The 13128-nt window shown below is 47.3% G+C and overlaps 7 non-coding genes and 1 pseudogene across 7 annotated transcripts; all 8 read right to left on the reverse strand.

Annotated features, from left to right (window-relative positions):
• Positions 1-393: 393 nt before the first annotated feature.
• LOC142285958 (U2 spliceosomal RNA) lies at positions 394-535 on the reverse strand (annotated as a pseudogene).
• Positions 536-1922: 1387 nt separating this feature from the next.
• On the reverse strand, positions 1923-2113 carry LOC142285911 (U2 spliceosomal RNA). The gene has a single exon (XR_012747206.1). It is a non-coding gene; the product is annotated as a U2 spliceosomal RNA (small nuclear RNA).
• Positions 2114-3500: 1387 nt separating this feature from the next.
• On the reverse strand, positions 3501-3693 carry LOC142285932 (U2 spliceosomal RNA). Its single transcript, XR_012747225.1, has one exon. It is a non-coding gene; the product is annotated as a U2 spliceosomal RNA (small nuclear RNA).
• Positions 3694-5882: 2189 nt separating this feature from the next.
• On the reverse strand, positions 5883-6073 carry LOC142285913 (U2 spliceosomal RNA). Its single transcript, XR_012747208.1, has one exon. It is a non-coding gene; the product is annotated as a U2 spliceosomal RNA (small nuclear RNA).
• Positions 6074-7460: 1387 nt separating this feature from the next.
• LOC142285914 (U2 spliceosomal RNA) lies at positions 7461-7651 on the reverse strand. Its single transcript, XR_012747209.1, has one exon. It is a non-coding gene; the product is annotated as a U2 spliceosomal RNA (small nuclear RNA).
• A 1387-nt stretch (positions 7652-9038) lies between these two features.
• LOC142285915 (U2 spliceosomal RNA) lies at positions 9039-9229 on the reverse strand. The gene has a single exon (XR_012747210.1). It is a non-coding gene; the product is annotated as a U2 spliceosomal RNA (small nuclear RNA).
• A 1387-nt stretch (positions 9230-10616) lies between these two features.
• On the reverse strand, positions 10617-10807 carry LOC142285917 (U2 spliceosomal RNA). Its single transcript, XR_012747211.1, has one exon. It is a non-coding gene; the product is annotated as a U2 spliceosomal RNA (small nuclear RNA).
• Positions 10808-12194: 1387 nt separating this feature from the next.
• Positions 12195-12385, reverse strand: LOC142285918 (U2 spliceosomal RNA). The gene has a single exon (XR_012747212.1). It is a non-coding gene; the product is annotated as a U2 spliceosomal RNA (small nuclear RNA).
• Positions 12386-13128: the final 743 nt, after the last annotated feature.

The following is a 13128-nucleotide window of genomic DNA, read 5'->3' on the forward strand; positions in this document are numbered from 1 at the left end:
TTGGTTTCTCAGCCCAAGGCTAACCGGACCTCCAACCGGGTGTTGGTTTCTCAGCCGAAGCTGACCCGGACCTCCAACCGGGTGTTGGTTTCTCAGCCGAAGCTGACCCGGACCTCCAACCGGGTGTTGGTTTCTCAGCCCAAAGCTGAACGGACCTCCGACCATGATTATAAAAATTTCCCTTCCTAGCCAGAAGGCCGGGATAGAGCAATATGCTCAGAAAGTATGAAAGGGCAAGGTACGGTGTGCTACAGAGCCCAAGGCTTGCCGGGGTCCAAAGCCAGCAAGCTCAGACTCACTCCAGGGTCGTCAATCCTGGGGCACATTGCACCATAGCCCCCACACTTACTCAGTCTAATAGCCTCGATCCTGGTAGGGCCATGGTTTCCTCTAGATGGATATACTATCCTCCCAAAGTACTAACAAGCGCAACCTTCCAGTGTGCATTGCATCATTGTACTAAGGTGGCCGGAGCCTTAAACCACCTTTTCGAACGATACTACACTTGATCTTAGCCAAAAGGCCGAGAAGCGATAACCAGAATTGGTTTGGGCCTCGAGTGGCACCCTGGCCTATGCCGGACACATCTTAGGGAGAGAGAGCGAGAGGGAGACAAACCCACGCCTACACAAGACATTTTGTCACCCAAGCCAACCCTTGAAAAGGCTGCTTTGCAGAGCCAAAACAAGAAGAATGGTGCGTTTTGCAGCCGCCGCCCACTGCAATGAATCTGAATAACTCCTCCTTTAGGGCGCAAGCAACTCCCCTCCCCCTTGCAGTCTTTCCAATTCACGATACAAAAAGACGGACAGGACAGGTTGCCTGACTTTCCGTCACTGCCACCCTTTGCCATCCTTACCCGTAGAAAGCCCTTTCATCATCCCCAAACCCTAATCTTTTCCCTTTCCTTCCCAGCCCCCAAACCCTGCCCTCTGTACCTTTCTCACCACCCGCTTCCCTTCTCCTGTCATCCCCCTACCACCCGGGAAAAAAAGAGATTGCCCCCTCCTTCCACTAGCCCACCCTCCCACCCAAAGAACAACTTCTTCTGCGCAGCTTGTTTTCTAGGCAGCAGCGCTATTGTGATGTCATCGGGGGGCATTGTGACAAGCCGCCAGTGTTCCGTCTCTTCATGTTGTGCACAGTTCAAACGGAAAATACATCAACAGGCAGACTACAGAAAAGCTTACTATCAAAGGTTAGAGGGGGGCTTTCTCAGAGGGCTTTTTACAGTTTTTCTATTCCCAATTAGCCGTTTAAGTGTACTTATTGAAAGTAGTAATTCTTTCATAGGCCGCCCTTTCTTAGTATTTGACGTTCCTTATATTGCGGTATGAGGCTTCGCAGTAGGTTGCAAACATTCATCACCCATGACTGTCCCCAATTGAGCTCAGAAGCTCAATGTCTATCATGACCTCTCTTTTAGAATGTCCAAGAGCAAGCAAACTATTCCTCCAGGAGAGGGCGCCAACAGACTACTAAAGAGATCATCATTACTCAAAGAAAACCCCAAAAACCAATGCATGATAGGAATAAACAGGTAACTTTCTTTGGAGTGGAAGCGGAGAGATCGCACCAGATGCCAATTCTAGATGTTATCACACCTGTGGTCACTGCAGCAGCAGGTGAATCCACTTTGTCCAAAAGGGATCTATTCCATTCAATTGCAAATGATCTAGATAAGACAGAGAACTGCAGCACGGGGACATAGCCGAGTTGGTCAGGTTGAGTGGTGATGAGTTTGCTATTTGGATGAATAAAGAAAGTCAAAAGTGTGAAAGATAAAAAACAAAAGGAGGAAGTGTGAAAAGTGAATGGGCCAAATTGAGGTGCATATGAAGACGTATGCTTTCTTCCAATTCATTAAATCGGGCTAATATGAATCAGGTGAATTGAGTTCTGCTTTTGGAAACTGGGTTAAGAAGGGGTGCACCGTTCCTGGAGGTACTGCAATACCAGGTCAATGCGTGGAGTGGACAGAGCAAGCTCTTTTTCCATCTCCCTGTTCTAAAAATCCATTTAATATATGGTCCCCAGATAGGGGACGTATCAGATATTAAACTGATAAGAACAGATACTACACTTGATCTTAGCCAAAAGGCCGAGAAGCGATAACCAGAATTGGTTTGGGCCTCGAGTGGCACCCTGGCCTATGCCGGACACATCTTAGGGAGAGAGAGCGAGAGGGAGACAAACCCACGCCTACACAAGACATTTTGTCACCCAAGCCAACCCTTGAAAAGGCTGCTTTGCAGAGCCAAAACAAGAAGAATGGTGCGTTTTGCAGCCGCCGCCCACTGCAATGAATCTGAATAACTCCTCCTTTAGGGCGCAAGCAACTCCCCTCCCCCTTGCAGTCTTTCCAATTCACGATACAAAAAGACGGACAGGACAGGTTGCCTGACTTTCCGTCACTGCCACCCTTTGCCATCCTTACCCGTAGAAAGCCCTTTCATCATCCCCAAACCCTAATCTTTTCCCTTTCCTTCCCAGCCCCCAAACCCTGCCCTCTGTACCTTTCTCACCACCCGCTTCCCTTCTCCTGTCATCCCCCTACCACCCGGGAAAAAAAGAGATTGCCCCCTCCTTCCACTAGCCCACCCTCCCACCCAAAGAACAACTTCTTCTGCGCAGCTTGTTTTCTAGGCAGCAGCGCTATTGTGATGTCATCGGGGGGCATTGTGACAAGCCGCCAGTGTTCCGTCTCTTCATGTTGTGCACAGTTCAAACGGAAAATACATCAACAGGCAGACTACAGAAAAGCTTACTATCAAAGGTTAGAGGGGGGCTTTCTCAGAGGGCTTTTTACAGTTTTTCTATTCCCAATTAGCCGTTTAAGTGTACTTATTGAAAGTAGTAATTCTTTCATAGGCCGCCCTTTCTTAGTATTTGACGTTCCTTATATTGCGGTATGAGGCTTCGCAGTAGGTTGCAAACATTCATCACCCATGACTGTCCCCAATTGAGCTCAGAAGCTCAATGTCTATCATGACCTCTCTTTTAGAATGTCCAAGAGCAAGCAAACTATTCCTCCAGGAGAGGGCGCCAACAGACTACTAAAGAGATCATCATTACTCAAAGAAAACCCCAAAAACCAATGCATGATAGGAATAAACAGGTAACTTTCTTTGGAGTGGAAGCGGAGAGATCGCACCAGATGCCAATTCTAGATGTTATCACACCTGTGGTCACTGCAGCAGCAGGTGAATCCACTTTGTCCAAAAGGGATCTATTCCATTCAATTGCAAATGATCTAGATAAGACAGAGAACTGCAGCACGGGGACATAGCCGAGTTGGTCAGGTTGAGTGGTGATGAGTTTGCTATTTGGATGAATAAAGAAAGTCAAAAGTGTGAAAGATAAAAAACAAAAGGAGGAAGTGTGAAAAGTGAATGGGCCAAATTGAGGTGCATATGAAGACGTATGCTTTCTTCCAATTCATTAAATCGGGCTAATATGAATCAGGTGAATTGAGTTCTGCTTTTGGAAACTGGGTTAAGAAGGGGTGCACCGTTCCTGGAGGTACTGCAATACCAGGTCAATGCGTGGAGTGGACAGAGCAAGCTCTTTTTCCATCTCCCTGTTCTAAAAATCCATTTAATATATGGTCCCCAGATAGGGGACGTATCAGATATTAAACTGATAAGAACAGATTTTTGATTTAATGAAGCTTTCCAAAGCACCACAAAAAATGCATGACCGAAGTCACACCAAAAACAGTGCAAAGGCTAGGATTCGTGTGGACCCCACCGTGAGGAGAGGGTCCCCAAAAATCAACCCCGTCCCTCCGAGCCAGAAGGCCACAGCAAGGGTCAGGGATCTTCGGTGCTCCCCCAAGCCGAAGCCTGGTTGAGCCTTGTTGTTGCTCCCAGCGTCCACCCAGGCATCTTACCCAAGTGGAGTAGAGAGCTACTAGTTGTTGGTTTCGCAGCCGAAACTGCCCGGACCGTCAACCGGTGTTGGTTTCTCAGCCCAAGGCTAACCGGACCTCCAACCGGGTGTTGGTTTCTCAGCCGAAGCTGACCCAGACCTCCAACCGGGTGTTGGTTTCTCAGCCGAAGCTGACCCGGACCTCCAACCGGGTGTTAGTTTCTCAGCCCAAAGCTGACCAGACCTCCGACCGGGATTATAAAAATTTCCCTTCCTAGCCAGAAGGCCAGGATAGGGTAATATGCTCAAAAAGTATGAAAAGGCAAGGTACGGTGTGCTACAGAGCCCAAGGCTTGCCGGGGTCCCAAGCCAGCAAGCTCAGACTCACTCCAGGGTCGTCAGTCCTGGGGCACGTTGTACCATAGCCCCCCACCCTTACTCCGTCTAATAGCCTCGATCCTGGTAGGGCCATGTTTTCCTCTTGATGAATATACTATCCACCCAGAGTACTAGCAAGCGCAACCTTCCAGTGTGCATTGTATCATTGTACTAAGGTGGCCTGGAGCTTAAACCACCTCTTCGAACAACACTACACTTGATCTTAGCCAAAAGGCCGAGAAGCGATAACCAGAATTGGTTTGGGCCTCGAGTGGCACCCTGGCCTATGCCGGACACATCTTAGGGAGAGAGAGCGAGAGGGAGACAAACCCACGCCTACACAAGACATTTTGTCACCCAAGCCAACCCTTGAAAAGGCTGCTTTGCAGAGCCAAAACAAGAAGAATGGTGCGTTTTGCAGCCGCCGCCCACTGCAATGAATCTGAATAACTCCTCCTTTAGGGCGCAAGCAACTCCCCTCCCCCTTGCAGTCTTTCCAATTCACGATACAAAAAGACGGACAGGACAGGTTGCCTGACTTTCCGTCACTGCCACCCTTTGCCATCCTTACCCGTAGAAAGCCCTTTCATCATCCCCAAACCCTAATCTTTTCCCTTTCCTTCCCAGCCCCCAAACCCTGCCCTCTGTACCTTTCTCACCACCCGCTTCCCTTCTCCTGTCATCCCCCTACCACCCGGGAAAAAAAGAGATTGCCCCCTCCTTCCACTAGCCCACCCTCCCACCCAAAGAACAACTTCTTCTGCGCAGCTTGTTTTCTAGGCAGCAGCGCTATTGTGATGTCATCGGGGGGCATTGTGACAAGCCGCCAGTGTTCCGTCTCTTCATGTTGTGCACAGTTCAAACGGAAAATACATCAACAGGCAGACTACAGAAAAGCTTACTATCAAAGGTTAGAGGGGGGCTTTCTCAGAGGGCTTTTTACAGTTTTTCTATTCCCAATTAGCCGTTTAAGTGTACTTATTGAAAGTAGTAATTCTTTCATAGGCCGCCCTTTCTTAGTATTTGACGTTCCTTATATTGCGGTATGAGGCTTCGCAGTAGGTTGCAAACATTCATCACCCATGACTGTCCCCAATTGAGCTCAGAAGCTCAATGTCTATCATGACCTCTCTTTTAGAATGTCCAAGAGCAAGCAAACTATTCCTCCAGGAGAGGGCGCCAACAGACTACTAAAGAGATCATCATTACTCAAAGAAAACCCCAAAAACCAATGCATGATAGGAATAAACAGGTAACTTTCTTTGGAGTGGAAGCGGAGAGATCGCACCAGATGCCAATTCTAGATGTTATCACACCTGTGGTCACTGCAGCAGCAGGTGAATCCACTTTGTCCAAAAGGGATCTATTCCATTCAATTGCAAATGATCTAGATAAGACAGAGAACTGCAGCACGGGGACATAGCCGAGTTGGTCAGGTTGAGTGGTGATGAGTTTGCTATTTGGATGAATAAAGAAAGTCAAAAGTGTGAAAGATAAAAAACAAAAGGAGGAAGTGTGAAAAGTGAATGGGCCAAATTGAGGTGCATATGAAGACGTATGCTTTCTTCCAATTCATTAAATCGGGCTAATATGAATCAGGTGAATTGAGTTCTGCTTTTGGAAACTGGGTTAAGAAGGGGTGCACCGTTCCTGGAGGTACTGCAATACCAGGTCAATGCGTGGAGTGGACAGAGCAAGCTCTTTTTCCATCTCCCTGTTCTAAAAATCCATTTAATATATGGTCCCCAGATAGGGGACGTATCAGATATTAAACTGATAAGAACAGATACTACACTTGATCTTAGCCAAAAGGCCGAGAAGCGATAACCAGAATTGGTTTGGGCCTCGAGTGGCACCCTGGCCTATGCCGGACACATCTTAGGGAGAGAGAGCGAGAGGGAGACAAACCCACGCCTACACAAGACATTTTGTCACCCAAGCCAACCCTTGAAAAGGCTGCTTTGCAGAGCCAAAACAAGAAGAATGGTGCGTTTTGCAGCCGCCGCCCACTGCAATGAATCTGAATAACTCCTCCTTTAGGGCGCAAGCAACTCCCCTCCCCCTTGCAGTCTTTCCAATTCACGATACAAAAAGACGGACAGGACAGGTTGCCTGACTTTCCGTCACTGCCACCCTTTGCCATCCTTACCCGTAGAAAGCCCTTTCATCATCCCCAAACCCTAATCTTTTCCCTTTCCTTCCCAGCCCCCAAACCCTGCCCTCTGTACCTTTCTCACCACCCGCTTCCCTTCTCCTGTCATCCCCCTACCACCCGGGAAAAAAAGAGATTGCCCCCTCCTTCCACTAGCCCACCCTCCCACCCAAAGAACAACTTCTTCTGCGCAGCTTGTTTTCTAGGCAGCAGCGCTATTGTGATGTCATCGGGGGGCATTGTGACAAGCCGCCAGTGTTCCGTCTCTTCATGTTGTGCACAGTTCAAACGGAAAATACATCAACAGGCAGACTACAGAAAAGCTTACTATCAAAGGTTAGAGGGGGGCTTTCTCAGAGGGCTTTTTACAGTTTTTCTATTCCCAATTAGCCGTTTAAGTGTACTTATTGAAAGTAGTAATTCTTTCATAGGCCGCCCTTTCTTAGTATTTGACGTTCCTTATATTGCGGTATGAGGCTTCGCAGTAGGTTGCAAACATTCATCACCCATGACTGTCCCCAATTGAGCTCAGAAGCTCAATGTCTATCATGACCTCTCTTTTAGAATGTCCAAGAGCAAGCAAACTATTCCTCCAGGAGAGGGCGCCAACAGACTACTAAAGAGATCATCATTACTCAAAGAAAACCCCAAAAACCAATGCATGATAGGAATAAACAGGTAACTTTCTTTGGAGTGGAAGCGGAGAGATCGCACCAGATGCCAATTCTAGATGTTATCACACCTGTGGTCACTGCAGCAGCAGGTGAATCCACTTTGTCCAAAAGGGATCTATTCCATTCAATTGCAAATGATCTAGATAAGACAGAGAACTGCAGCACGGGGACATAGCCGAGTTGGTCAGGTTGAGTGGTGATGAGTTTGCTATTTGGATGAATAAAGAAAGTCAAAAGTGTGAAAGATAAAAAACAAAAGGAGGAAGTGTGAAAAGTGAATGGGCCAAATTGAGGTGCATATGAAGACGTATGCTTTCTTCCAATTCATTAAATCGGGCTAATATGAATCAGGTGAATTGAGTTCTGCTTTTGGAAACTGGGTTAAGAAGGGGTGCACCGTTCCTGGAGGTACTGCAATACCAGGTCAATGCGTGGAGTGGACAGAGCAAGCTCTTTTTCCATCTCCCTGTTCTAAAAATCCATTTAATATATGGTCCCCAGATAGGGGACGTATCAGATATTAAACTGATAAGAACAGATACTACACTTGATCTTAGCCAAAAGGCCGAGAAGCGATAACCAGAATTGGTTTGGGCCTCGAGTGGCACCCTGGCCTATGCCGGACACATCTTAGGGAGAGAGAGCGAGAGGGAGACAAACCCACGCCTACACAAGACATTTTGTCACCCAAGCCAACCCTTGAAAAGGCTGCTTTGCAGAGCCAAAACAAGAAGAATGGTGCGTTTTGCAGCCGCCGCCCACTGCAATGAATCTGAATAACTCCTCCTTTAGGGCGCAAGCAACTCCCCTCCCCCTTGCAGTCTTTCCAATTCACGATACAAAAAGACGGACAGGACAGGTTGCCTGACTTTCCGTCACTGCCACCCTTTGCCATCCTTACCCGTAGAAAGCCCTTTCATCATCCCCAAACCCTAATCTTTTCCCTTTCCTTCCCAGCCCCCAAACCCTGCCCTCTGTACCTTTCTCACCACCCGCTTCCCTTCTCCTGTCATCCCCCTACCACCCGGGAAAAAAAGAGATTGCCCCCTCCTTCCACTAGCCCACCCTCCCACCCAAAGAACAACTTCTTCTGCGCAGCTTGTTTTCTAGGCAGCAGCGCTATTGTGATGTCATCGGGGGGCATTGTGACAAGCCGCCAGTGTTCCGTCTCTTCATGTTGTGCACAGTTCAAACGGAAAATACATCAACAGGCAGACTACAGAAAAGCTTACTATCAAAGGTTAGAGGGGGGCTTTCTCAGAGGGCTTTTTACAGTTTTTCTATTCCCAATTAGCCGTTTAAGTGTACTTATTGAAAGTAGTAATTCTTTCATAGGCCGCCCTTTCTTAGTATTTGACGTTCCTTATATTGCGGTATGAGGCTTCGCAGTAGGTTGCAAACATTCATCACCCATGACTGTCCCCAATTGAGCTCAGAAGCTCAATGTCTATCATGACCTCTCTTTTAGAATGTCCAAGAGCAAGCAAACTATTCCTCCAGGAGAGGGCGCCAACAGACTACTAAAGAGATCATCATTACTCAAAGAAAACCCCAAAAACCAATGCATGATAGGAATAAACAGGTAACTTTCTTTGGAGTGGAAGCGGAGAGATCGCACCAGATGCCAATTCTAGATGTTATCACACCTGTGGTCACTGCAGCAGCAGGTGAATCCACTTTGTCCAAAAGGGATCTATTCCATTCAATTGCAAATGATCTAGATAAGACAGAGAACTGCAGCACGGGGACATAGCCGAGTTGGTCAGGTTGAGTGGTGATGAGTTTGCTATTTGGATGAATAAAGAAAGTCAAAAGTGTGAAAGATAAAAAACAAAAGGAGGAAGTGTGAAAAGTGAATGGGCCAAATTGAGGTGCATATGAAGACGTATGCTTTCTTCCAATTCATTAAATCGGGCTAATATGAATCAGGTGAATTGAGTTCTGCTTTTGGAAACTGGGTTAAGAAGGGGTGCACCGTTCCTGGAGGTACTGCAATACCAGGTCAATGCGTGGAGTGGACAGAGCAAGCTCTTTTTCCATCTCCCTGTTCTAAAAATCCATTTAATATATGGTCCCCAGATAGGGGACGTATCAGATATTAAACTGATAAGAACAGATACTACACTTGATCTTAGCCAAAAGGCCGAGAAGCGATAACCAGAATTGGTTTGGGCCTCGAGTGGCACCCTGGCCTATGCCGGACACATCTTAGGGAGAGAGAGCGAGAGGGAGACAAACCCACGCCTACACAAGACATTTTGTCACCCAAGCCAACCCTTGAAAAGGCTGCTTTGCAGAGCCAAAACAAGAAGAATGGTGCGTTTTGCAGCCGCCGCCCACTGCAATGAATCTGAATAACTCCTCCTTTAGGGCGCAAGCAACTCCCCTCCCCCTTGCAGTCTTTCCAATTCACGATACAAAAAGACGGACAGGACAGGTTGCCTGACTTTCCGTCACTGCCACCCTTTGCCATCCTTACCCGTAGAAAGCCCTTTCATCATCCCCAAACCCTAATCTTTTCCCTTTCCTTCCCAGCCCCCAAACCCTGCCCTCTGTACCTTTCTCACCACCCGCTTCCCTTCTCCTGTCATCCCCCTACCACCCGGGAAAAAAAGAGATTGCCCCCTCCTTCCACTAGCCCACCCTCCCACCCAAAGAACAACTTCTTCTGCGCAGCTTGTTTTCTAGGCAGCAGCGCTATTGTGATGTCATCGGGGGGCATTGTGACAAGCCGCCAGTGTTCCGTCTCTTCATGTTGTGCACAGTTCAAACGGAAAATACATCAACAGGCAGACTACAGAAAAGCTTACTATCAAAGGTTAGAGGGGGGCTTTCTCAGAGGGCTTTTTACAGTTTTTCTATTCCCAATTAGCCGTTTAAGTGTACTTATTGAAAGTAGTAATTCTTTCATAGGCCGCCCTTTCTTAGTATTTGACGTTCCTTATATTGCGGTATGAGGCTTCGCAGTAGGTTGCAAACATTCATCACCCATGACTGTCCCCAATTGAGCTCAGAAGCTCAATGTCTATCATGACCTCTCTTTTAGAATGTCCAAGAGCAAGCAAACTATTCCTCCAGGAGAGGGCGCCAACAGACTACTAAAGAGATCATCATTACTCAAAGAAAACCCCAAAAACCAATGCATGATAGGAATAAACAGGTAACTTTCTTTGGAGTGGAAGCGGAGAGATCGCACCAGATGCCAATTCTAGATGTTATCACACCTGTGGTCACTGCAGCAGCAGGTGAATCCACTTTGTCCAAAAGGGATCTATTCCATTCAATTGCAAATGATCTAGATAAGACAGAGAACTGCAGCACGGGGACATAGCCGAGTTGGTCAGGTTGAGTGGTGATGAGTTTGCTATTTGGATGAATAAAGAAAGTCAAAAGTGTGAAAGATAAAAAACAAAAGGAGGAAGTGTGAAAAGTGAATGGGCCAAATTGAGGTGCATATGAAGACGTATGCTTTCTTCCAATTCATTAAATCGGGCTAATATGAATCAGGTGAATTGAGTTCTGCTTTTGGAAACTGGGTTAAGAAGGGGTGCACCGTTCCTGGAGGTACTGCAATACCAGGTCAATGCGTGGAGTGGACAGAGCAAGCTCTTTTTCCATCTCCCTGTTCTAAAAATCCATTTAATATATGGTCCCCAGATAGGGGACGTATCAGATATTAAACTGATAAGAACAGATACTACACTTGATCTTAGCCAAAAGGCCGAGAAGCGATAACCAGAATTGGTTTGGGCCTCGAGTGGCACCCTGGCCTATGCCGGACACATCTTAGGGAGAGAGAGCGAGAGGGAGACAAACCCACGCCTACACAAGACATTTTGTCACCCAAGCCAACCCTTGAAAAGGCTGCTTTGCAGAGCCAAAACAAGAAGAATGGTGCGTTTTGCAGCCGCCGCCCACTGCAATGAATCTGAATAACTCCTCCTTTAGGGCGCAAGCAACTCCCCTCCCCCTTGCAGTCTTTCCAATTCACGATACAAAAAGACGGACAGGACAGGTTGCCTGACTTTCCGTCACTGCCACCCTTTGCCATCCTTACCCGTAGAAAGCCCTTTCATCATCCCCAAACCCTAATCTTTTCCCTTTCCTTCCCAGCCCCCAAACCCTGCCCTCTGTACCTTTCTCACCACCCGCTTCCCTTCTCCTGTCATCCCCCTACCACCCGGGAAAAAAAGAGATTGCCCCCTCCTTCCACTAGCCCACCCTCCCACCCAAAGAACAACTTCTTCTGCGCAGCTTGTTTTCTAGGCAGCAGCGCTATTGTGATGTCATCGGGGGGCATTGTGACAAGCCGCCAGTGTTCCGTCTCTTCATGTTGTGCACAGTTCAAACGGAAAATACATCAACAGGCAGACTACAGAAAAGCTTACTATCAAAGGTTAGAGGGGGGCTTTCTCAGAGGGCTTTTTACAGTTTTTCTATTCCCAATTAGCCGTTTAAGTGTACTTATTGAAAGTAGTAATTCTTTCATAGGCCGCCCTTTCTTAGTATTTGACGTTCCTTATATTGCGGTATGAGGCTTCGCAGTAGGTTGCAAACATTCATCACCCATGACTGTCCCCAATTGAGCTCAGAAGCTCAATGTCTATCATGACCTCTCTTTTAGAATGTCCAAGAGCAAGCAAACTATTCCTCCAGGAGAGGGCGCCAACAGACTACTAAAGAGATCATCATTACTCAAAGAAAACCCCAAAAACCAATGCATGATAGGAATAAACAGGTAACTTTCTTTGGAGTGGAAGCGGAGAGATCGCACCAGATGCCAATTCTAGATGTTATCACACCTGTGGTCACTGCAGCAGCAGGTGAATCCACTTTGTCCAAAAGGGATCTATTCCATTCAATTGCAAATGATCTAGATAAGACAGAGAACTGCAGCACGGGGACATAGCCGAGTTGGTCAGGTTGAGTGGTGATGAGTTTGCTATTTGGATGAATAAAGAAAGTCAAAAGTGTGAAAGATAAAAAACAAAAGGAGGAAGTGTGAAAAGTGAATGGGCCAAATTGAGGTGCATATGAAGACGTATGCTTTCTTCCAATTCATTAAATCGGGCTAATATGAATCAGGTGAATTGAGTTCTGCTTTTGGAAACTGGGTTAAGAAGGGGTGCACCGTTCCTGGAGGTACTGCAATACCAGGTCAATGCGTGGAGTGGACAGAGCAAGCTCTTTTTCCATCTCCCTGTTCTAAAAATCCATTTAATATATGGTCCCCAGATAGGGGACGTATCAGATATTAAACTGATAAGAACAGATACTACACTTGATCTTAGCCAAAAGGCCGAGAAGCGATAACCAGAATTGGTTTGGGCCTCGAGTGGCACCCTGGCCTATGCCGGACACATCTTAGGGAGAGAGAGCGAGAGGGAGACAAACCCACGCCTACACAAGACATTTTGTCACCCAAGCCAACCCTTGAAAAGGCTGCTTTGCAGAGCCAAAACAAGAAGAATGGTGCGTTTTGCAGCCGCCGCCCACTGCAATGAATCTGAATAACTCCTCCTTTAGGGCGCAAGCAACTCCCCTCCCCCTTGCAGTCTTTCCAATTCACGATACAAAAAGACGGACAGGACAGGTTGCCTGACTTTCCGTCACTGCCACCCTTTGCCATCCTTACCCGTAGAAAGCCCTTTCATCATCCCCAAACCCTAATCTTTTCCCTTTCCTTCCCAGCCCCCAAACCCTGCCCTCTGTACCTTTCTCACCACCCGCTTCCCTTCTCCTGTCATCCCCCTACCACCCGGGAAAAAAAGAGATTGCCCCCTCCTTCCACTAGCCCACCCTCCCACCCAAAGAACAACTTCTTCTGCGCAGCTTGTTTTCTAGGCAGCAGCGCTATTGTGATGTCATCGGGGGGCATTGTGACAAGCCGCCAGTGTTCCGTCTCTTCATGTTGTGCACAGTTCAAACGGAAAATACATCAACAGGCAGACTACAGAAAAGCTTACTATCAAAGGTTAGAGGGGGGCTTTCTCAGAGGGCTTTTTACAGTTTTTCTATTCCCAATTAGCCGTTTAAGTGTACTTATTGAAAGTA

This window comes from Anomaloglossus baeobatrachus, unplaced genomic scaffold, assembly GCF_048569485.1.
Source record: "Anomaloglossus baeobatrachus isolate aAnoBae1 unplaced genomic scaffold, aAnoBae1.hap1 Scaffold_636, whole genome shotgun sequence".
Lineage (NCBI taxonomy): Eukaryota > Metazoa > Chordata > Amphibia > Anura > Aromobatidae > Anomaloglossus > Anomaloglossus baeobatrachus.